Source organism: Halichoerus grypus, chromosome 7 (genome assembly GCF_964656455.1).
Source record: "Halichoerus grypus chromosome 7, mHalGry1.hap1.1, whole genome shotgun sequence".
Classification (NCBI taxonomy): domain Eukaryota; kingdom Metazoa; phylum Chordata; class Mammalia; order Carnivora; family Phocidae; genus Halichoerus; species Halichoerus grypus.
In genome coordinates this window covers 64,950,874-64,976,392 of record NC_135718.1, presented here as the reverse complement: position 1 = coordinate 64,976,392, position 25,519 = coordinate 64,950,874, and the positions used below count along the sequence as shown (strand labels likewise).

The 25,519-nt window shown below is 39.1% G+C and overlaps 1 protein-coding gene across 5 annotated transcripts in view; it reads right to left on the bottom strand.

Annotated features, from left to right (window-relative positions):
- FAM13C (family with sequence similarity 13 member C) overlaps positions 1 to 25,519 on the bottom strand; it is a 152,003-nt gene that overhangs the window by 99,507 nt on the left and 26,977 nt on the right. The window lies entirely within an intron of this gene.

Genomic DNA, 25,519 nt, shown 5'->3' with positions numbered 1-25,519 from the left:
TTCACACTAAAAATATTATAAAAGAGTACTGAATAAATAGATATATCTGAAAATATAATTTCTAGAATATTTATAGCATTGGCTCATTTTTGTAAAAACAAACATATGTATGAATACACACACATACAGACTGAGATACCAAAATCCTAACAGTGACTAACTCTGAGATGTCATTTCTCTTTCTTTTTTCCTGTTTGGGGCTCATCAACATTTTTTACAATAAACATACATTATTCCTGTAATAGGAAAGAAATTTAAGTTGGTCTGAAATCTAAGAAACATATCATTTTTAGGGCGCCTGGGTGGCTCAGTTGGTTAAGCAACTGCCTTCGGCTCAGGTCATGATCCTGGAGTCCCGGGATCGAGTCCCGCATCGGGCTCCCTGCTCAGCGGGGAGTCTGCTCCTCCCTCTCCCGCTCCCCTCTCTTGTGCTCTCTCTCTCTCAAATAAATAAATAAAATCTTTAAAAAAAAAAAAAAAAGAAACATATCATTTTTATAAATTCCAAATGCCAAGCATGCAAGCATGCTCTTCTCTCTCTCCCTCCCTCTAACACACACACACACACACACACACACACACACACACACTTGCCATTAGCTACACTGCATCCAAAGAAATCACTACAGTGGTCATCCCATTATGCAATCTATGCATTAATTTAGAAGAACTCCAGAATGCTAAACTTCCTAGAGAATATCATAAACACATCCAAGCTAAATGAATCTGGATTCACTACAAGGAGACATACACTAAAAATGAAAGATTTATATACATTCAACAGTTGAACCACTACAGTTTTTGAGCTGTGTCAGATCTCTAATTGAAAAGTTTTCCTTGCAGCAAAATAGCCCCTCTTTACCTGATAAAAGAAATATTAAAACTAAAATCAGTGAGAAATTGAGTAAATCCAGATGGCTACTGTCATGCAGTGAGAATATTCATGTGCTGCAATACATCTGGGTATGACTGAGCAGTATACTGTGGTGGCAATATAGACCAAGCTTTCCTATTCGGAGTATGGGTTAAAGTCAGTACAAGTGTCAATATGTCACATGTCTCAGAAGTCACTTTTCCAAAACAGCCAAATAATGTGGTGGGGCTTTTTGCCAAGTAGTCATCACAAGCCTCTACAACAAAATTGTGAGGCATCTGTGTGGCTCAGTCAGTTAAGCATCTGCCTTCAGCTCAGGTCATGATCTCAGGGTCCTAGGATCGAGCCCTGCATCAGGTTCCCTGCTTGATGGGGAGTCTGCTTCTCCCTCTCCCTCTCCCTCTGCCCTTCCCCCATGACCTGCTCATGCTCTCACTGTCTCGTGCTCTCTCTCAAATAAATAAATAAAATCTTTCTAAAAAATTAAAAAATAAAAAAAATTTTATGAATGCCTTCCTATAAGAGGGTTAAAGTGGGGAATTGGGGCAGAGATAAGGAAAGGGATTAATTATTCCTCCAGGATCCTTTAATTCCATTTTTCTAAGCCTGCAGCTTTAGGCAAAAAGACACTCTGGACATAGTAACTGCTTCTGAAAAATTCTACAACTACCCAAATACTGGCCAAGTTTCCCCAACAATGGGTTCGAGTGAGATAGCTCTGCTTACTACTTGTGAGTTATGTGACCTTACACAAGTTACATCAATTATCAGGATCTTCACTTCCTTGTCTGTAAATGGGGATAATACTCCCAGGGTCACGGGCACCTGGGTGGTTCAGTTGGTTAAGTGACTGCCTTCGGCTCAGGTCATGATCCTGGAGTCCTGGGATGGAGTCCCGCATCAGGCTCCCTGCTCAGCAGGGAGTCTGCTTCTCCCTCTGACCCTCCCCCCTCTCATGTGCTCTCTCTCATTCTCTCTCTCAAATAAATAAATAAATAAAAATCTTTAAAAAAAAAAAATACTCCCAGGGTCTCAAAGTTGTTGAAAAAGATGTCATTAGAACATCTCTTAGTACCTGCCAACTGGAGGTGCACCACAGGTGGGAGCTATGAGTGCTAATATTTCTTTTATAAAAATTCCCCTGAAGCTCAATATTCTGAAAGTTATGTTAAGGAAACTCTCAGAGACTTAATCCAAATGAGTTTATCAAAAGCAAAGCTATTTTTGTGGTCAGATGTTCGTTTCAAATTTCCGTACTTCAAGAGTCTAGAAGTTACTCAAGAACCTCATAGGAAATAGGAGAGTAAACCCCAATTCTTACTCGCTCCAGTTTTTAAAAATAATTTCATGGGGGCGCCTGGGTGGCTCAGTTGGTTAAGCGACTGCCTTCGGCTCAGGTCATGATCCCGGAGTCCTGGGATCGAGTCCCACATCAGGCTCCCGGCTCAGCAGGGAGCCTGCTTCTCCCTCTGACCCTCTCCCCTCTCATGCTGTTTCCTTTTCTCTCTCTCTCTCAAATAAATAAATAAATAAAATCTTAAAAAAAAATTTCATGCTTTTCCTTAAAGGGAGAAGGCAGAAGGAAAAGGGATGTCATTCTAACTAAATTAATAAAACAGTAGTTTCCAAAGGTATTGTGCTGCCAGGTATCATTTATTCATAAGGACATAAAGGAAAAAAAATATATAACAAGAACAGTAATACTCAATCATGGTTATTGGCCTCTATAACAGAGAGACACATGAGAGACCAGGACTCACCCCCTTGGTGAATTCACATCCCTATTTCAATTGGGCTCCACCACCTGACCAGTGACAAGGCTAACTAGGACTGCCAAATAAAGTTCTTAGAATAGATAATATACTCATGTATGATTAAAAGAACATATCCCCCCCCCACCTCCCAAAGGTGACACTATCTGAACAAGAACATATTTAATTAGCTTTGCTCATTTAAGCTTCATTACATCTTTGTTTGGGATCTGCTATAACACCCCCATCAAAAATTCTAGAACACTAAAGCAGAGTGCTTACCTTAAAATGACTGAGATATATTTTTACTTAAAAAAGAATCACCTAGGGGCGCCTGGGTGGCTCAGTTGGTTAAGCGACTGCCTTTGGCTCAGGTCATGATCCTGGAGTGCCGGGATCGAGTCCCGCATCGGGCTCCCTGCTGTCAGCAGGGAGTCTGCTTCTCCCTCTGACCCTCTCCCCTCATGCTCTCTCTCTCTATCTCATTCTCTCTCTCAAACAAATAAATAAAATCTTAAAAAAAAAAAATACTAAAAAAAAAAGAATCACCTACTACAAACAAAGGATGTTGATAGTTAAGGAAGTTATGTAAAAGTGAATAAGACGATCCTGTCCCCAGAGAATTTTAAAATCTACTGTTTGACAAAGACTAAAATCTAAGAGGGCAGACACTAACTTGTTACTTCTGTGGTAAGGTGTTTGCCAAATGGGCAGGTCCAAGCTGACCAATGGAAACGAAGGAAGGAGAAGCCAAGACCCTCTCCTCCAGGCTTGTCTTCCTGGTACCTGGCCTGGCAGAGGCTGGAGGGGCACCTGTAAGATAAGTGACCCTACATCATTTCCTCCTGCTCCCAGCCATTCCCTATCCTTTGACCTCGTGTCCTGTATGTCCCAATTCTAGCTTCAGTGGAGTGATTTGTTGGTTCTCTGCTATACGCAGGAGCAATTAAATTGACTTAGCTCTGAGATATTTCATAAGTAAGGCATCTGTAAAACAAACATTATTTCAGTTATCTTCTGATCCATGAGCAGAGGCTAGGATAGTATACACAATCAGAGAGAAACTGTCTATTAGATTGAGAGGCTCAGAACCTCAGCTGAGTCAAAGAAAAATTAGCTGCCCCTAAGCAGAAATAGTGAAATATAATATTTTGTCCTTGTTGGGATTTTAGTGAATTCGGCTGACTCTTACAGAACTTGAGAGAATCTAGTTTTGATCCAATGTAATGGCCACAGCTTCAGACTCTTCCAAGTCCCCCAATTTGTACAAATCCATAACCCAGAAGAAATAAAAAAATGTTTTCACCTAGTCCTAGTTTTTGCTCAGCTTGATAAACCAGAATGCTACCCTTGGGCCTCAAAGACCTACACATCCTTTAAATCTTCCTTTCAAGATGTGTGGTCAATCAAAATATTAACTTTTTTCATCTACTCACACTTGAGGTTTTATCTGTGTCCATTCTATTCCAAAATTGATTTAAAAAATTTACTTTCTTCAACTACTGGCTTAAATTTTAAATTAAGTGGGTTTATAACTAATCCCTTCATTGCTAATAACTATGCCTTGCATTTATGAAAGCATGTTCTTCCCAAGATCTTTAAATACTACATGATTAATACATCTGGTATCTCCATAGTTTGGAAAAGTATATATATTCAGCTCTTAGAATAGGCAATGTGTTATAAATCTACCCTATCCTATGTCACCCCAGAGTTCTTTTCACCTTAAATCTGCACACATCTGTGAAAATGACTTAAAGTCCTTTTGAATATTTGGGGGTTTTAAAGGCATTTGTCCCTGATCAAAAGAACTACTGGATTATCACATCCATCTTACAGCTGGGGGAAAAGAGGCTCTGGAAGAGCTTATTATAATATCTTCATGTGTGTCTGATTACCATTTTAAGTGTTCTGGAACCTTAAGACATTGTACTTAGAGAACTGTTTCTTCAGACATCTTTTTAAAATAATTTCTGCCTGCCTTGGTCACTATTTCAACACAGAAATAAATCATGGAGGAAGAGAGGCGTATGTTCAAAATCCACACATATCCACAAAGTAGGATCTCCTCTGATCTTATTTCCTTATCTGAAATACAAGGATATCAACTAGTTTACTGCCTACATTTGTAAGAATTTCTGGTAGAAAACAGACATTCAAATTAGGCTATTTTGTCCACTTTCCAAATCAAATAACATTCATCGAGTGCCTGACCTGTACCGGGCACTAAACTAGGCACTTTTAACCTATATGTCCTCATTTAAAACTATGAGGCAAATCTTACTCTCACTTTTCCCCAGTGAGAATAATCAAGTGAAGAAAAGACAGAATTCTTTCCACTTTATTTCAACATCCCAAGTTTACTATTATCAAATGACAAAACTAAAACAATTTAGTAACTAGTTTCAGGTCCTTTATTCAAGGGAAAACAATCCATGTATTTAGGGAGTACAGAACCTATCAAATAGTGGAGCACTCTTCCTAAGGTTTTGTGGCCAAGAATGAGCATTATAGAGTGTAAGAAGAGGCAACACGGAAACAGGGCATGAATGACTAGGAATTCAGGGATTTCCTTATAAGGCTACCGGGCCCTATTCTCTAGGTAAGATAAGCTAGCTAAGGCTAACTTGAAAGATTGTGACTGATGTTAGGGTTTCTTGACAGTTTTCAGTAAGTGCAGGCCGACTTTGTTTAGATTTGTGACATGGGGTAGGCCACTGAGATGGCCTCCATTTTGTGGGTCCCAATATACAAATTAATATTATCAACTTACCCCCTTTTGATAAATTCTCAATTGTATTGCAAGTATTGATCAAAATTTAAAGTATTAGTGCCACTCTGAGCTACCACTCCTTGTTGCTGTTGGAATCAGGATGAACCTCTAACTTCAATTCATAGGTTAGGATATAAGGTCTTGGTCCCTTAGGTGGCAGTTCTTCATCCCATTTTTTGCCATTCTAGGCACAGAAAGAACATTTGTCTCATCACCAGTAGCTGCATGCATACATTTAAAGCTTTTGAGAGAATATGGTATATCAGGGAGACTATTAGAATGGTTTTAAACTGAGTAATACCCAATATTTGGAGGACACTCCAAACTTTCCAATGTCATAATCCCCATGGCCCAAACCAACTTAGATTAAATAGATCAAAGAAAGACCCCACTGAGTCATTTTCTCAAGCCAAATGGCTTGTTTATGTATTTTATATAACAGTTTCCACTTCTCCAGAAGTGTTTATCCACAAGTGTATTCCAGAGAAACTGAGGCATTAGAAACCAGGGAGAAGTTTGTGATGGGAAGAATTATGGAATCACCCGCATCACAGTAAATCCAATAGTTGATTGGAGGTTGGCTAACCTGCTTTTGTAACGGTCTGAGATATGTGAACAATGGCAATGTCTTTCCAGGACAGGGCAAGGCAGTAGGTTGACAAAAGAATGACAAACACCTTCAGGGTGTAAGAATTAGGAAAAGGATTGTTGGAAAGAAAGGAGAAATGGAAAGAAACATTCTTAATGTTTTGGGAGGAAGCAGTCAACCTCAACATCAGCTAATTCTCTTCCTAGTCAATTGGATTTTGATGTCTCTAGCATTTGCACAGGCACAGATGTCAGGGGGAGCCTTCTTCAGTTGTGAAATTTAAACACCTTGTAATTTGGCAGCAGTGTTGGTGGATGACAGCACTTGGTAGAGTCCTTTCCATTAATCTTACTTTTGCAAAATCAACAGAATAAAAAATGATTGTCTTAAAATAACAAAATACTTTAAAATGCACACAGTTAAAGACCTGATGAGAGTTCCTTTGATGGTGAAATGTAGTTATTTCTGTGGCATACAATAATTTAGAATAATAACTGGACATTAAAGTATTGATAAATTTCTAGAAACTCTATAAACAATTTCTGGAATATCTATGTTAGGAACATATATCCATACACATATAACCTAAGAAGGTTTATCAATACTTATTTGACAATGCTTTCTACATAATTTAACATATCAAATAAACCTAATTTGTTTAACATCTCTCTTTTACAAGGTGAGAAACAAATCTTTTGAGATTTCCAGGGACACTCTAGGGTATATCAAAGATACTTTGAGGTCAAGAAGACTCCATTTAGAATTTGATTGGGGGAAGTTGTCAAAATGTCAAAAGGTTTGAATATTTGACTACGTAGGCCCATAGATCATTATCAAATACTTAATTATGTACTTAACCAAATTGGCAATAGCAGATTTGAAAAGCAAACACAAAAGGTTACATTGTTGTGAATGAGATTTAGCTCTTTTAATATTAAGAAGACTGGGTTCTATTAAGTAATCAAAGACCTGATATAAAAACAACATGAAACACAGGAAACTATTTTGCTAAGGCAAAAAAAAAAAAAAAAAAAATCTTTGCTTTCCAGGTAGATTGCCCAAAAGGTAAAGTGAACAAAAACCCTTTCACAATCACTTAACAAGAGCAGACCAATAGCATCAGTGTACTTTTGATAATAAAACTCATTTTTTAGGGGGAAAAAAAAAAAACCTTAAATCCATTCTAATCTTAGCCAGCTTGACCACAACTAACATTCTTTTCCTAACATTCCTTTTCTACAAAAGTTCTATAACTTCTTATAACCATTCAGATTACTTACTATGTTTTTTCCTTCTTTCTCATTCTGAAATAGTCATTTTACTTTCTTTACCTACTTTTCATTCACAGTTATTTACTTTCTCCCTTATTATTTTGAAATAGGTTTAAGTACATATATTGATTATAATTATTACCATTAGAATACTAAATTCCTAGTGAAAACTAAGAATTAAGCAAGTGTGGACTGGCAAATTTATAAATATATTTCATAACTTCTAGAAATAACTTCTTCCTCAGTAAACTTTTCAATGTAGACAAAACATGTTTACTAATAGGACAACTAGCCTTAGTTCTTCTGTAAAAGTAAGTCAAAAGAAGATAACCTATGCTCAGTAGTTAATGTTTCAGTATTTTATATTCCTTGGAAATGATCTAGATATTATCCCATTTAACTTATCTCAGTATAATAGTAAGGTTTCAAGTTACCAAAAAGATTTTGAAAACTACTTTTAAGTAGATATACAAAAAAGCATAATTATTGTTGGAAAGTTCATTTATAAATTTTTATCTTACCTCTATTTAATTTACTTGTTCCTAACAATTATGTTTAGATTACTCATGAAAAGATGATTTGCTGTTTATTTATTCATGAAATTGTCCTTTTTTAAATTTAAATTTTGCTACTTAACATACAGTGCAGTATTGGTTTCTGGAGTAAAATTCAGTGATTCACTTACATACAACACCCAGTGCTCATCACGACTACATACAACACCCAGTGCTCATCACGACTACATACAACACCCAGTGCTCATCACAACAAGGGTCCTCCTTAATACTCACCACCTATCTAGCCCATCCCCCACCCACCTCCCTCCATCAACCCTCAGTTTATTCTCTATCTCTGTAACAGATAACATGAGCTTCTTTCACTTTTAATAAACCTAGGTAGAATTATAGATCTGCTTATATTTAATATTGATAGCTCTAAAGACGTGCCAGTTTTGATTAAAGCAACAAACTTAAGTTAATGTTTATTTACCAAGATTATTTTAGATTAAAACAAATGAGAAACATTTGGGTTACTTTCTATATTTCTGTGAGCATATTTGACATGTTTATGTATAAATATAACTGTACAAATTAATTTTGGCAATACCATCCAAAGATAGGGAAAAAAATCACACATTTATAATATACAGACATACATAAACATACAGATAGTTGTAAAGAGAGATCTTATAGCTTTAATTTCAAATTTTAGCCACAGGACAGGTAAAATAATATAAAACTCAGTAGCCTCTAAAAGAAGAGTTGGATCCAAATTGGTTTCTGGCAGATAGAATAAGTTAGATTACCTGCTCAGATGGCTTACACATTTTTATGTTTGTGGAAAAGACTTTTAAGATTTTTCATACGCCTAGGCTCCAAATAGCCTTTCCTCTTTTTCCGTTCTGATAGAAATTACCTACCTAAAGCTTGCATTTCAGAGAGATGGCTTCCATAGATAAGAGTTCCTAGTGAAGAACAGGTAGAACATTTACATCTCAAAGGCACAGAAAAAGAATCCAAGTTTCTCCAAAGACTTTTGTTTCCTAAATCCAGAAGTTTATAATACCTACAACCTTCTGAGATGAATAAAGGAAGTTGGGGATTGGTTTTAAAAAAGGAAAAGTGGGTGAATTGCTCCCAGAGATTCACTTATGTTCTTGTGAAGACTCAATTTATAAGACAAGTACACTTGTTTTTAATTCCTCAAAGAATTAGGTTGCAATCTGAATGACATCAAGGAGGTTGACCCACCCATCCAACTACATTATCTATTTGCTTCTTTAGATCAGAGAGAAGATCTTCAAATAAGACGGAAATCAAAAGATTCCTATGTTCTAGATTTAGAGCTTTGTCCTTGGATAAAGTTTGCCTTTGTTTTTCTTTCCTTCTGGGTACATTTAGCTTAGAAGAGAAGACCTTAAAAAAAAAAGTTCCTATCAGGCTCTGAATACCAGCTGGCCATAAAGCTATTTAGAAATCCTTGCAAATATCTTGTCAAGTTTCAGCTGGGACAAACAGTAAACATTCTTGGCAGTATTAAACAACTCAAAGATACTAGCTTCCCAGTATCCAGAGCCATTCCAAAAACTGCCAAAAGTAAGAAAGACAGACAATTCCCCTGAGAGTGGGCAATAGTCAGTAGGACCCCAGCTGAAGTGGATTTGCAACCCACATTTCTGTCTGGCCATATTTTGGGTGCCCTGATTCTTGAAACCTGCATGCCCCCGGCAGGCAGAAAACCAAGTTCTTAGGACACAAAACAATACAAACAAGAAGGCAATAGTTGTCCCTGGGAGAGAAAGGATCTACAACCAATGGGGACCTGAAAGCCAAATTCATAAAAGTCTGAATTTAGTAGGGAAGGGATAACATGAAATCTCACTTTCCTCTCTCAACCAGGCACTAAAAAAGTCTAGGAGAACTGACTCCAGTAAGAATTTTTAGCCTTCACCAGCTTCTGCCTGTTTTCCCAAGATTCCATCTGCAGGCTCCAAAGAGAGTGGGGTTTAGAGAGTGTAGTTCTGGTATCCACCAGCATTTAGCAAGATTTTCCATTAATTTTAATTTAGTTTCCCCTTGGCTGTTTAAGAGAGCAACTGGTAAGAGTTTACTGGAGAATTCCTTGAAGTCCTGGCAACTCTAAGAAAAGCCCATTAGGGGGCCCTCCTTCAAGGGTAGATATGGGGGCATTTGAGTTGGTGTGGAAGAATTCGACAAAAAAAAAATAAAATCTTTGAGGAAAATATTTTTTCCAGTGTCCACACTGATTACAAATGAGACACTGATTTCTGGGCCAGTGTGTTGATGATGGGCCTCTAGGAGATGAAACAGGGTTTTTAGGTTTCTGACATTGGAGCTATTGCAGTTGTAAGGCTACTAACTTGGTGGATTTTTGTTTATGGTCAGAGTGGAAAGTCAACTCAGACAGGGGATTAGTAAAATACAGTACTGAGGAAAAGGAAGATAGAAGGGAGTTGAAAGAGACATGTCAGTCTTAAGAACTCTTTTGTTTTTAGGTATCATTGGGTCTTTAATTTTTCATCAGCCTTTTGCAATGAATCTTTCAATGAAGGTATTTTGGAATCTTGAAGACTTCTGGTGACTTCTGCATGACAATTAAAATATTTGTCTCATTCTGTTTGATTTGTTAAAATCAAAAATAAATTTTTTTTGTTAAAATAAAAAATAAACTGAAGCCAGCCTTGAAAATTTTCTGAGCAGACAAAACCAATTCCTTATAATTTAAGAAAATGCTGATATTTTTTCTAATCACTATGAACAATAAACAGTCACTGCCTTCCCACTTATATAAGCTGCTTTATAATAATATACCCCTGAACCCCATCCCATGTTTTGGTTTGAGTGATCCTGGTTTGCGAACTATCTTTTTGATGTGTGCACAATAAACTTTTACTGATTACTACTCCAGTGATAAATTGTTTTTACTTCTGTTATTTATGAACTTTTGACAATTCATAGATTCAGAAGGGAAATCCAAAGAAGACCCCAATGACTCTAAGGACAGTGAGCAAACAAGTGCTGATACCCCGAGTTCATTGAGTTCACTGCTTTCTTGCTGACTCTGGAACTTGAGGGTAAGTATCTCTTCAATCTGAGTTTTGTTTTCTTTGCATTTTGAGCTCTCTAACTTTATTGTGCATACCTGGATTTGGTTTACTGAAACTCCTTGGTAAGTTACACTATTCTATTCAAAAGAGGGTAGGGATTTGTGATTCTCTGTGTTTGGGTACAGCTATTAAAAACAGAGGGCCCCTCATATTAAGAGATCTTAGGGAATCTAAAGGGAAAGATGGAATCCACTGGGTCTAAAATTCTTTCTTCACTTTCCTCAAAAACTCATGCTTTATACAGACCAATTACTAGTACCAAAATTGAGTCAGTAATAAAAAAAAAAAACAACCTCCCAATAAATAAAAATCCAGGACCAGATAGATTCACATTGCACTCTACCAAATACTTAAGAAGGGTTAATACCTACTCTCCTCAAACTATTCCAAAATATAGAAGAAGGAAAGCTTCCAAATATATCCCATGAGGGCAGCATTACCCCGATACCAAAATCAAACAAAAACACTACAAAAACAAAACAAAACAAAACAAAAAAACCTACTGGCCAATATCCCTTATTGAGATAGATACAAAAATCCTCAATAAAATATAAGCAAACCAAATTCAACAATACATTAAAAGGATCATTTACCACAATCAAATGGGATTTATTCCAGGGGTGCAAGGATGATTCAATATTCATATATCAACATGACATACCATATAAAAAAAAATGAAGGGTAAAAATCATACGATCATCTTAGTAGATGGAAAGAAAGCATTTGACAAAATTCAACATCCATTCATAATAAAAAGTCTCAATATGGTAGGTTTAGAGGAAATATATCTCAACATAATGAAGGACAAATATAACAAACCCACAACTAAAGTCATACTCAATGGTGAAAAATGGATCAGAAACAAGACAAGGATGTCCTCTCTCGCCACTTTTATTCAACATAGTACTGGAAGTTCTAGCCACGACAATCAGACAAGAAAAAGAAATAAAAGGCATCCAAACTGGTAAAGAAGAAGTAAAACTGTCACTATTTGCAGATGACATGATACTATACATTGAAAACCCTAAAGATTCCACCAAAAAACTACTTGAATACATAAATTCAGTGAAGTTGAAGAATACAAATTAATATACAGAAATCTGTTGTATTTCTATACATTAACAATAAAGTAGCAGAAAAAAATCAAGAAAACAATTCTATTTACAATTGCACAAAAAAGAATAGAATACATAGGAAAAAATTTAACCAAGCAGGTGAAAGACCTATATTCTGAACTACAAAACATTGATAAGGAAATTGAAGATGACAGAAACAAATGGAAAGATATACCATGTTCATGGATTGGAAGACTAATATTGCTAAATTATCCATACTACCTAAAGCAATCTACGGATTCAGTGCAATCCCTATCAAAATACTAATAGTATTTTTAACAGAGCTAGCTAATAGCCCTAAATTTGTATGGAGCCACAAAAGGCCACAATTAGCAAAAGCAACCTTAAGAAAGAAGAACAAAGCTAGAGGTATCACAATCCCAGATTTCAAGATTACAAAGTAGTAGTAATTAAAACAGTATGGTACTAGCACTGCAAAAATGCCTCATCTTCAAAGGGATTCATGGGAAAGACCCTAAGAAGTACCCTAAAATGCAGGTTTCTGATGACTTTAAGATCATAACACTAAGCTGAGTAAGAACTTCTAAAACTCTAATGGAAAACTGATTGATTCATAAAGCTGCTAACCCAAGATGAAGCAAAACAAGAATGACACAAGACTGAATGACCTGATGAACACAATCATAATTTTTATGGTTTCATTTAAAACTGCTGATTCTGGGGCACCTGGGTGGCTCAGTCTGTTAAGCATTTGACTCTTGGTTTCTGCTCAGGTCATGATCTCAGCATTGTAGGATCAAGCCCATGTCAGGCTCCATGCTCAGTGGGGAGTCTGCTTGAGATTCTCTCTCTCCCTCTCCCTCTGCCCCTCCCTCCACTCTCTCTCTCTCTAAAATAAATAAATAAAATCTTTAAAAAAATATTGCTTGTTCTTTAATACTTGTTTTCCAGATTTAAAAGATCCCTTTTCCTCCTTTCTTTGAAGCTATACTTTACCAAATTTCTGTAAGTTATAGATAGCTTTACAACAAGGGTTGAAACATTTATCATTTTCTCCCTACCTGATCTCTCCAGAGTTTGGAAACTCTTATTAAGTATTCTTGACAATGTGTGTATTTGCCTAAGTTCAATAAGAATCTGTTCTCCAGGTAACAGGACACAATTAGACAAGTCCTTGGTTTGGTTTCCTAGCCTCAAGAGGTTTTTAAAGTCCAATCTGAGATTTCTTAAATTACAATCCAGCAAAGCAGATTTAAAAGAGTTTATATGGTCAATCGCTATTCTTGATGCACTTATGTAAATAATCAGGCCAAGTTTATTGAAATTAGACCTAATCTGCAAACAAATTACTCTTATTATGGTTATCTTTAATAGAAATAGGAGTGATTATAGAAAGAAAAATAATGTTTCGGTAAGACATCTTTGTGGATATCAGATTCTAGTGCTGTTAATTGTTTTTGAGATATTGTTTTCTACCTGCAAACTGGACTGGATCCTGAATTCTTCTAGTTTCCTATAATATTTGGCTAGAACTTTCCAAACTAACATTTCTAACTTTTTCCCATTGTATTGGCTTAGAATTACTGTACAACTAAAACTTCCCCTTTTCCAAGGCCATGAAAGATAAAGCTGGACAACTTGATATAACTTTCAGAGAAATCACCACAGCTCATGTGTGGACAATCTTCATGCCTGTTCAATGGAGCCACTCAGAAAGTTCACCAGAGACATTAAAACTGCAAACCAGGAAAATCTGTCAGAATGCCAGTACTTGCCCTCACTCTATCTGAAGATACTTCAAAACTGACATCTAGAAATCTTCTCAGCTGGCTGCTCTCCAAACTCAGAACCTGAATTTATAATTTGCTCCAATTATTAACTTTTGTTTTCCTTTTGTTTTCATAGAAATGCCTCTCATTAAATTGCCTGATTGCTCACATCATATAGAGGTCTAATTTAGGTGGAAGCTCACTGGCAATACCACCTCCTGAAAAGAAACATCCAGATATTCTTCCTTTCCTAAGTAATCATGAGGATATGAATTTGCTAACACATCATCTTGTGCCTATATAAGAAACTCAGATAAAAACTGGAACCCAATTACACGTGATCCAAAAAATATGTAGATTGACTTAGCTAAAACTGAATCTGATTACAATTCATTTGAGTTATTTAATTGGTTAAATCTTGGCTCCTGGGAATTTCTGCTCTGGGGAATTTCTCAATCCTTGGCTATTGTTCTCCTTATAGTCATATTAGCCTTTCCAGGTTAGTATACTCTTGAGGGTTCTAAATACCTATCAGCAGCCACTCACTCACCTATTGGTATCCATTAGAATTACACAACTGGATGAAATCAACAATAATTACATAAATGATGAAGACGGTGACTACATGACCCTCCAGCCTGATGACTCGACAGTGGAAACAGCAATTATGTGATTCTTTGGCCCAACTACATCAATGGTGGTAACCAAGAATAATGCCATACTAATTGGTCATACTCTCAGCATGCTGAGAGAATGACCAAAAGGGGAGAATTGTTAAAATCAAAAACAGGGGCGCCTGGGTGGCTCAGTCGTTAAGTGTCTGGCTTCGGCTCAGGTTGTGATCCCAGGGTCCTGGGATTGAGCCCCGCATCGGGCTCCCTGTTCTGCGGGAAGCCTGCTTCTCCCTCTTCTACTCCCCCTGCTGTGCTCCCTCTCTCATTGTGTCTCTCTCTGTCAAATAAATAAATAAAATCTTTAAAAAAATAAAATCAAATCAAAAACAAATGCCTCGAAAATTCCCTAAGCAGACAAAACCAGTTTAGTCATAAAGGCAAAGCTTAATTTAGCTTATTTTGCAAGACTAACTTGACCTGAGTCATTTCTTGCTTATGTCTCTGGAAATCAAAAACAAAACTTAAACTGTTTTCCAAAATTGTTGTGATGTAACCACTAACCAGTTCCCTGTAATTTAAAAAATTTCTAACATCAGGGGCTCCTGGGTGGCTTAGTCAGTTAAGCAGCTGACTCTTGGTTTCAGCTCAGGTCATGATCTCAGTGTCCTGGCTTTGGGCTCTGTGCTCAGCAGGAAGTCAGCTTGAGATTCTCTGCACCCCTTTCCCTCCGCCCCTCCCCCCACTTGTGCATCCACTCTCACGCTCTCTCTCAAATAAATAAACAAATCTTTTTTAAAAAATAAACTTCTAATATTATAACAATCATTGTGAAAAAATAAACAATGAATGCCTTCCCACTATATAATTTGCTTTACAACAATATACCCCTGAGCCTCATTCCATGTTTAGGTGTGAGTGCTCCCAGTTTGAGAACTGTCTTTTTGGTGTGTGCACCATAATCTTTTATTAATTACTACTTTGGTCATTCATTGGTTTTACTTCAGCTATTTCTGAACTTTTAACACCTTACTTTCAAGTGCACTTCTTAAATGAACAATCTTGTCTAATTGAAATGTTCCCTACAATTGCTATTGTGATTCTAAGTTGTCTTAGTAAGATTTTTGCCTTTTGTATATATCTGTAGCTTCTGGGACCACATTTCTCATACATAAAATAAGCAGATGTGCCAGAAGGTGGTGTGCTTAATTCTTTGAAACTTTAGGATCCCATTTCTTTAGTGAAGCCTTGGATCTCTTGGAGCCAAATTAATACCTAGGAGGGATGTCCAGCTGGGTTGAGGATTTTGTGATATTTCTCAGTGTACCTTCTCACATGAAAAATTTTTTGAGGTTGGTATGTGACCTGATGTCATTCTAACCTGTTCCATGACCAACTTATCCTAGCACAGGAGTCTTAGAGTTAGGTGGCAAGCACTCTAACAGCTTTTAAGTGCTCAACTTGTGCCCACCAATTTTGCAGTTTTAGCTTCCGAGACTCCCATTAGCAATAGATCTATCATTCCTTTCATAAGATCTCTTTATAATGGGGGAAGCCCTGATGGCTTATAATAGTCTGACTTGTGCCTACTCACATTTTGATGTGCCATGGGTCAAAAAAGTCTGAATTTCTTCTCTTGATTTATTTCCCCAAGTCCCCCAGTAGTTTACACCGTGGGCTTTCCTTGAGGCTTTGTGAGTCCCCTAATAGCTGCCATCTTGCTTTCTTTAGATTGAGGGATACTCATTATTCTCCCTTGAAGTAACCCTCCCTAATTCAACCAGACTTACTGTTTCTGGCTGCCTATGCACAGTTCCTGAGACCTGTGAGTTTCACTGTGAAAATCTGGAGTTTCTCACACTCCAGTTTCCACCCTGTGAAATTCTAGAATTTTGTACATCCCAATTTTCCAGTTGGAAGGATTAGAACAAACTCAAAGAGCTCACAATGCAAAATATGCAGAGCTCGATCCAAGAGCAGCTTTCCAGAGATAGTGGAGAGTGGCAGAAGAAGAGGCAGTGAACCAAAAGGGCTCTCTAGGTACCTTCACCTACATCTCAGAGCCATCCCCAGAATCTTCAGCAGCTGTCTTCGGATCCCGTCTTGTCACCAAAACTGTCAAATGACAAAACTAAAACAACTTAGTAATGAATTTGATGGCCTTTGTTCAAGGAAAAACAATACATGGATTGGGGGAATACAAATGCCTACCAAGAACAGTCTTCCCAAGGGAATTTGGGCAACAGTGAGTTTTACAGAGCATAACCAGAGGCAATGTGGAAGCAGGGCATGCTTGACTAGGAGGTTAGGATTTTCTTATAAAGCTAGCAGAGGTTCTATTTCCTAGGGTAAACTAGCTAAAGCTGAGTCGGAGGACTGTGATTGGGGTATGCTGGGTTTCCTTGACAGATGTTTCTTGTAAGTACAGGCTCACTTAGGTATAGTCTTGTGATATGGGCAGGGCCCCCAGGAAGGCCTCCATTTTGTGAGTCCCAATATAAAAATTAACTATCTTTATAAAGCTGAGAAGTATTCCATGCAAATCAGCATAACCACAGTCACATTTAACAAAATGTAACAGCTGGTGTGGGTGGCATTCAAATGTAAAATCAATAAAGCAACAATAAAGTACAAAAGAGAGTCATAAGGCATTAGGGTTCTCAATGGTATCTATTTTTTCTTCTCTGCAGCATGTGAATAAAGGACACAGGGACTCTGAAGTGAGAAAGATTCATAAAGAAATGAAGGTCTTCCTTTAATGAACTTATACAGACTGAGGGCTGGAGGCAAGAGTGGAGTGGCAGGATTAATCGGTTGTTCGAGAGGCAAGATTAGCCACCATAAGTGTTGTGACTTCCCCAAATCTAAGTACCTCCCTCTGACAGCCCTCACATTTCTGCTTCTGCCCCACTGAGGAGTTAGTCCTTATACAAGCCTCCACCTCTCCTGCTCACTCTGAGTCTAAAGAAGGATCCAGACAGGATGAAGTTCTAAGGAAAGCAGAAGACTAACAGATTCTGCTCATGAACACTTTGCTTTACTCCTTAATAGCACTGATATTTCGAATTGCCACATCCAGGCCCTGAAAGGTGTTTACCCTGACCTGAGCCAGCCTGATCCCTCAAGGCATGTGAAGCTTCTGACTTGACCATCATAACTCCTAGGATTGAGGAACAAACTACCCCGTCAGATTTATGGGCTTCCTGGGCTCCTGTGTTCATTCATCATTCAAATATGCAGTTCCTGTCAGGTGCTACATTCTGTGCTCTCCCTATTCCTGCCCTCAGGGAGCTCATAGTGGAGTCACCAATGGTGGTGGTGCTAGTGGGGGGTGGGAGGTGACATAAACCATACACAGGTAATGACAGTATAGTATGATCAATGGTACAATAGGATAAAGGTAAGTAAGTGTGAGATGCTCTGGGAACATAGGAATGACACCAAACCCAGTTCGTGAAAGAAGTGTCAATGAAGTAGCCTAAAGGATGAAACAGGGAGATAGAGAGACAGAAGGTACCACGGCAAACATGTTAAGGGAGAGCATGGCATGTTCAAGGAACTCAGCGTGAGAGACTCTGTTTGGGGTTAGAATCAAACAGATGCGAATGGTGACCAGTGAGGGAGGCAAGACCCAAGCAGAGGCCAGCTCAGATGAACCCTATAAGTCTTTTTTTTTTAAGATTTTATTTATTTGACAGAGAGAGACACAGCAAGAGAGGGAACACAAGCAGGGGGAGTGGGAGAGGGAGAAGCAGGCCCCCCACTGAGCAGGGAGCCCAATGTGGGGCTCAATCCCAGGACCCCGGGACCACGACCCGAGCCGAAGGCAGACACCCAATGACTGAGCCACCCAGGCGCCCCAGGTGAACCCTATAAGTCTTGAGGAGTTTTGGCTTTATTCTAAAGGCATTGGTGAGTCACTGAATATTAAGACATGTTCCAATTGGCACTGCAGAAAGATCATCTGAGGCCTGTCAGGCAGATGGATTAGGAGGTGAGAAGTGACAGTGGAAGAAGGGAGAGCAGTCAGACCATTAGAGCACCCAAGCAAGACAGATGCTGACCGGGCATCACAGAAGTGGTCGTCAGAATGAAGAAAAACTGATCTAAAAGATATTAAAGAGGTAGAAACAACTGGTGACCAGCACAATGTGGCTGAAGGAGAAATAGGAAAGGCTGAAGATGATGCCACATCTGGACTTGGAAAATGAGATGAAAAATACACTGCCCCTTGAGAGGGAGACAGGAAGAGAAAGAGCATTCAGGGAGAGCTGCGTATCAGTGCCCATGAGGCAATGGCAGATAGATGGGCTGGAGTGACAGAGACACATCAGGGCTGGGAAGATATATTTGGGAATGAGCATGAAGGTGGCTGAAATTAAAAGTGGTGTGAGACCATTCAGTACGTGCAGCAAGAGAAAAGAGAATGCTGAGAGATACCAATATTTATGGGATTGATGATACATTGCTAAGTGAAAAATCAAGCTGCAGGGGCGCCGGGGTGGTGCAGTCAGTTGAGTGGCTGGCTCTTGGTTTTGGCTCAGGTCATGATCTCAGGGTCCTGGGATCCAGCCTCACATGGGGCTCTTTGATCAGCGGGGAGTCTGCTTGAGGATTCTCTCTCTCCCTCTGCACCCACCCACACTCATGCATGCTCTCTCTCTTTCTCTCTCTCACTCAAATAAATGAATAAATCTTTTTTAAAAAAAATCAAACTGCAAAATGGTATATGCAGTAAGGGCTCATGTGGAGAGTAGAGGGGAAGATCGTGTGTGTGTGTGTGTGTGAGAGTGATTGTGTACTTGCGTATTTTTTGTGGGACATGTTAATTTATATTCTATTGCTTGAATTGCTTAATGGGTATGTACAGCTTTTATAATCTAAAATAAGAAGACTTGATTTTAAAAACATTTAAGAGGCAGACAAATGAATAGGAGACTGCAAAGTCCAAGAAAGAGATATGGAACGAAAACACAGAGAAAAGGAAGCTTATTGTCTGACCCTACTTATGTCTTATTTTAATGGAATGCTAAACGATTTTAACTGCATGTGGAAAAGCAAGATAAAGCAATAAAAGAAATATTTAATGTTGATAAACATGCACTCAACCATATGACTTCTGTCTGAAGATGCTTTGTTTTTTATATATTTTTTAAGATTTATTTTATTTTTATTTTAGAGAGAGAGAGAGAGAGTGAGTGTATGTGCAAGTGGGGGGAGGGGCAGAGGGGGAAGGAGAGAGAGAATCCTGGAGCAGACTCCCCACTGAGTGCAGAGATGGATGCAGGGGCTCCACGAAGGGCTCAATCCCAGGACCCTGAGATCATGACCTGAGCCAAACCCAAGAGTCCAATGCTTAACCAACTGAGCCACCCAGGTGCCCCGAAGATGTTTTAAATAATGATCTTTAAAATAGGGGCCACTGTTTCTTACAGTCTATTTATGTTAAATTTTAATAAGGATACAGTTTCATCAGCAAATAATAATTATGACCAAAAGGTCAACTGGAGCAGTGAGTCAGACCAGCAGATATGGCAACAACACGAAATGAAGCCTTCCTGCTGGGAGGTGGTCATAGTCACAGTGCATGGGCAAGAAGGAAAAGCAGATGGCACCTTCATCAAGTCTCTATTCCCTTCTGGGCCACATGGCCTCTCCAGCCCATTACAGAAGCTAGTGACTTATTTCAAAAGACTTTATTCTTTATTTTTTTAAAGATTACTATAATCTAAGGAATCAGAAGGGCCAATTTCTATGATTTTAATGTAAATTAAATATTTATGTACATTTTAGGTCATCTCCCTCTTAGTTGAGATGTAAACTCCTTTAAATGCCTCTAATTACTATAGAATATTACCATCCTAGGAAAAACCACCTTTTATTCTCCTTTATACTGAAAAAGTGAACAGTCTGCTGATATGGAATGTCTACCATGTTATTTTCTGAAATTATTAAACTATGTCTGCTATTCTTTGCTTTTAAATATTCCTCAATGTTTCATTTCACAAGCTCCTTGTTCATTTTATCTAGTTTAGCAAGAATCAAATTATTCTTCTACTCCCAAAGCAGTCAGGAGAAAAATCCAAAATTACCATCACAAAAATTACCCCAGCCCCTCAAGCTTCTCCACTAATGTCAGGCACAAGGAGAATTAGGGATCCTCAAACTCAGAAAGTTCCAACTCAGTGAGCAGGTGGGCAAAGGGGGGGGGGAGGGCTTCTGATTCTAGTTATTCATAAATTCTGTGGCTCCATAGTGGCTACTTATTCAAGTATTTACTGAATACTTTATACACTGCCAGGGATAGTTCTGGCTGTGGGACTACATTGGCAAGCAAAACAGATCAACACTCCAGAAAACAGCATAAGAAAGAAGGGGGGGGGGAGGGAGGGAAGGAGGAAGGGAGGGATGGGAGGTAGGAAGGAGACAATAATTTCTAGGTTTTTGCTAAGTCAATGCAGATTTGTCCCTATTTCTTACCTTCTATAATAATAATGGATAATCAAATCAATAAGCCTGAGAGCACCACAAGATGTGAAATATCTTGTAAAGAGATCTTTGGTACCTGGACCTTTCCTCAATTCACACCCTTTACTCTCTCAAAGCAGTTTCTTCCTTCCAGGGATGCCTGATTTATATCCCATCTTATTTCTCTCCTGTCTTAGGCAATTCAGGGTGCTATATAACACAAATACCATAGACTGGGTGGCTTAAACAGCAGAAATTTATTCCTCACGGTTCTGGAGGCTGGAAGTCCAAGATCAAGGAGCCAGCCAATTCGGTTCCTGGTGAGAGCTTTCTTCCTGGTTTGCAGATAGATGCCTTCTTGCTGTATCCTCAGATGCCAGAGAGAGAGAAGAAGTAAGCACTTTCATTGTCTCTATTTCTTACAAGGGCACAAATCCATCTCCAAAAGCCCCATCTCCAAATGCCATCACATTGGGGATCAGGATTTCAATATATGAATTTTGGGGGTTCATAAACATATAGTCCAAACCACATCCCATGGGTCCTCAGTGGTCCCTTTCAAATCCCATCTCCTCTGATGCTTGAGGCCATATCAAACAGTCCTGCCTCTCTCCTTCTGGACTCTCCTTTCAATCCCCTTGGTGTTTAATCCTGTATAGCCTTGCTTTGCAGTATATGCAGAATCTGTGTGCTTGGCTTATGTCTCCAAGTTAAAATGTAAGTACCCCAAGTGAGAATGTCTGTGTCTTGCATTTCTTTCACTCTCTTGCTGTGCCTCAGCACTGTATAAAATATTTGTTCATTCATTCAGTCAGTCATAACACGTCCAGTGAGTACCAGTGCTTAATGCTGAGGAGCAGTTGTTGGTGGATTTGGGAAACCTAACGATTGGGACTAATTTAAGGGAAATGCCAGTTGAATTCCTGGCAAATAGGAACCACAAAATATTTTTACTGAAATACCAGTTTCTCATTGCTTGCACGCTCATTTCTCTAAGTGGAATGAGGCTAAGAGAGTTTAGCCCCAGAAGGGCCTTGAACAGCTGTTTTACTGAATAAATAAGAGCCTGCCAAATACTAACAGCAGCTTGCATTTGCAGCATGTAAACTTTTCAGACTGCTTTCCCATCCTTTAGCATAACTTATCAAGTATGTTTCTTAAATGAGGGCATCTAAGTACTTGGAAAGAGGCAGAGTCTTAAGTGTTTCTTCTGTCTACATTATTACATCTAACAAGTTTTCATAGAAGATGGTCATAAAATTTAACCCACACTTTTTCTTACAAGTTCTGAACCAATGAAAGCTTTAGAACTTCCTATAGAACGCTGAACTGCATCCAAGTGCTGAATAAAACACAGCATTAGACAAGGGGGTTACACGGCTTTCCACACTGGGCTCCAAACATGTTCCTGTGTTAACAAGGGACATGTGTCTTTCACTCTGTTGAGCCAATCATTGAGGACCATTAAGAAAGTCTAATTGTTCTCACAAAATATGGAATAGCTAACACAAAGGAGAATCACGTCATTCCAACATTCTCCTTTTAAAGACTTGGTGCAAGGTGCACCTAGCTGGCTCAGTTGGAAGAGCATGTGACTCTTGATCTCAGGGTTGGGAGTTCAAGCCCCATGTTGGGTGTAGGGATTACTTAAAAATAAAATCTTTGAAAAAAAATAAGTGGTGGAAGTATCAGATCCCTGCCCCCCTCTTTAAAACATATGGTTTGGGTTTCGGTTTTTGGTTTTTCTTTTGAGGGAGGTTGCAGAAGGCAGTGGAAAGAGGAAGGGAAGTAATATTATCTCAGAAACCAGAAATGTCTAGATGGATTTTAATTTCACAGAAACCTATTTTAAAAAGCATTTTATAATTGGAATTAAAATAAACTGAAGTGAAAATGGAATACTATGTACTATACTATCTCAAATTAAAAAAAAAAATTAACAGCAGCAAGAAGTAAATCCTGACAGGAAAATTATTCTAAGATATCTAAAGAGAAGAGACATATCAAAAATAGTGGTATCTTATGAATGCCTAACATTCAATTGCATTATGGCTTTTCATCCATTTTAACCATACTGTAGTTAAAAGATGCCAAGTCTTTGAGATTACGTCCCCTCAGTAATGGGGGAGGGGTCCCACCAATGTGCAAAATATTAGCTCCCTCTTCAAAGATCTCCATCTACAACGTTAGCACAAAGCAGGACCAATTTAGAAACTGAGTCTTGTCTTACCAAATGCTGCCCAATCTCTGTGTCTAATTTCCCAATCAACAGTGATTAGGACTGTTTATCTCTAAGTCTTTCATCAGGCTCTTCAACCACAAATAGAGTATGTGGAGTTTTTGCTTCAAAGAGGGTCTCTATTTAGAAAGCATGCTTCCTTCTACACAGTAAGAGTAGATGACACATGTGGGCTGAACTGAATATTCTAAGCAAAGGTACCCAAGAAAAGTTCCCACGCGGACCTGGGAAAAGTCTAAGGAGGTTTTATTAGTCCCAAATACTAATTGTAACACTGCTCATGCTGAGAAAGTCTTTAATTTGAAAGAAGTTTTTTTTTTATTTTTTGTTTTTTGTTTTTTTTAATTTGGAAACCCAGCAATTATCTGGAATGAAGGAAGAGCTAACTCCCAGAACATCTGAACTCAAAAGCATTTGGAGCACAAAAGATATCTGGCATTTCAAAGCCAAAAGCCACAGCTCTAGGCTCCAAACTAGTTTCCAAAGAGCTTAAGATAAAGGAGAACCTGAAGGGAGACAGGATTCCCCCAGGTGAATGATGATGAGAATAAATGAAGAAAGCACGCAGAAGCAATTCTATGAATCCGGTCACATCGCTGTAAGTTAAAGCATCTCCCAGCTCTCCATGGCCTGCACTGTGCTTCCTCCCCTTGAGTCAAGTCCCAGGGACAGGAATGGCAGGCATCAGGTGCTGTGTCAGGGGGATGCAAGCCCACAAGGTATACACTGGAGCGAAAAGGCCAGAGGGCCGCATGCTCACTGGACGCGTTCTCCACAATGTCACCTGAATTGTGAGTTGTTAACATGACATAGTTTCTTGGGACATCAAATTTAAGTGAAGATTAGGAGAAAAAAAATCCTTTTTCTGGGGTGCCCGGGTGGCTCAGTGGGTTGAGCGTCTGACTCTTGGTCATGGTCTCGGGGTCATGAGATCAAGCCCCAGGTTGGACTCTGCACTCAGTGGGGAGTCTGCTTGAGATTCTCTCCCTCCCTCTCCCTCTGCCCCTCCCTCCACTCACGCATGCACACTCCCTCTCTCTCTAAAATAAATAAATAAATCTTTTAAAAAATTCTTTTTCCATTAAAACAGATGTATTAATAAACTGCAGTATAAACAAAAATTGCAGCATTTGCAAAACTTTTTAAGATGACATGAATACAGCAGTCAAGATGTTTAGTTTCAAACAACAGAAACAAAGACTAACTGATTTAAGCAAATAATGAATTTATTCGAAGGCTCACAGACTAACCCAAAGGGCTTGAGAACCAGCCATGGGGCTCTGAGGCCAAAACCGCTCAGAACTGGTCCAACGTGGACACTTCTGCCAAAACTGAGCTGTCTGCATCTCTGATGTTGCTGACTCTAAGACCATCGGGTTAGTATTTTATTTTTTAAGGAAAAAGTAAATAATGCTGCTTATCAAACTCTATCACAACATTGATTTTAAGGAGCACCCCGGTTTCAGCAATATTAAAATTGGGGGAATATGTGAATCGTAGGATTGATAAAAAATGGTCAGTTGTACAGCGTGCAGTCCTCACACCTCACACTGGCGACAGGCGCCCCCGCCATGACCAGGTCTCCTCTCGCCGCACCCACTCCCACCTCAGGTTCTGCCCACGTCCTAGCTGAAAGGGAGGCTGGAAAAGCAAGTACTGGCATTTCAGTTTGTATGGTGGGAAAAAAACAGGTCCTGCTTTTTTCCCTCCTATGGGAAAATTTTCAAGCACAAAAACAGAGTTCAGATGCTGGGCAGCCAAAAAAGAATGACAAATATCCCCAATAGGGAGATTTCAAAGAAACTCCCTCTTATGGTAAAAGTTCAGTGTCCTCTGCGGTTAGAATTCAGAAACTGAGAAAAATGTTTGAGAAGCATCAGAAGAGGAAAACTCCTTAGGATGGAAGCCAAGGCCCTTACAATACAGCCCTACAAACTGTTCCAGTCTAGTTTCCAACACCCCACCCTACGCATACCCTGAGTCCAGGGATGACTAAGTAGGTGGCAGCTCTTCAACCGCTGTCATTCTCACTCACATCTCCACTCATGGTGTGTTCTCTCCAATTAGAAAACCTCTCCCCGCCCCCACCGCGATTTTTCTGGACTTAACTCCCACTTCACAACTTGAACCAAAACTCACCTCTTCGTGAGAACTCTTCAGACAGCCCCTCTTGGTGATCGCTTAGCACATTATCCATCTCTCCATTGTGAAAGGAAAATTCCTGCACAAAGACTGCATATTGCTTGCTAAAGCAAGGGCGAGCTGCACATCAGCAGACAGTCTCCTTGAGCAAAGCGGACAGCGCTGATCCTGTACAGGGCTGGGAGACCCTCTGAGCTCGGGGGCTGGGAGACGTCCAGAGCTGGCATGTTTAGGCAGCTGCCGACCTCCAGCTGCAGAAGCAGAGCTGCAGTGAGGGTGTTGCCGGCTGGCTGACCTGCAGAAGCATGTCCCTGGAGTTAGGCTGCTC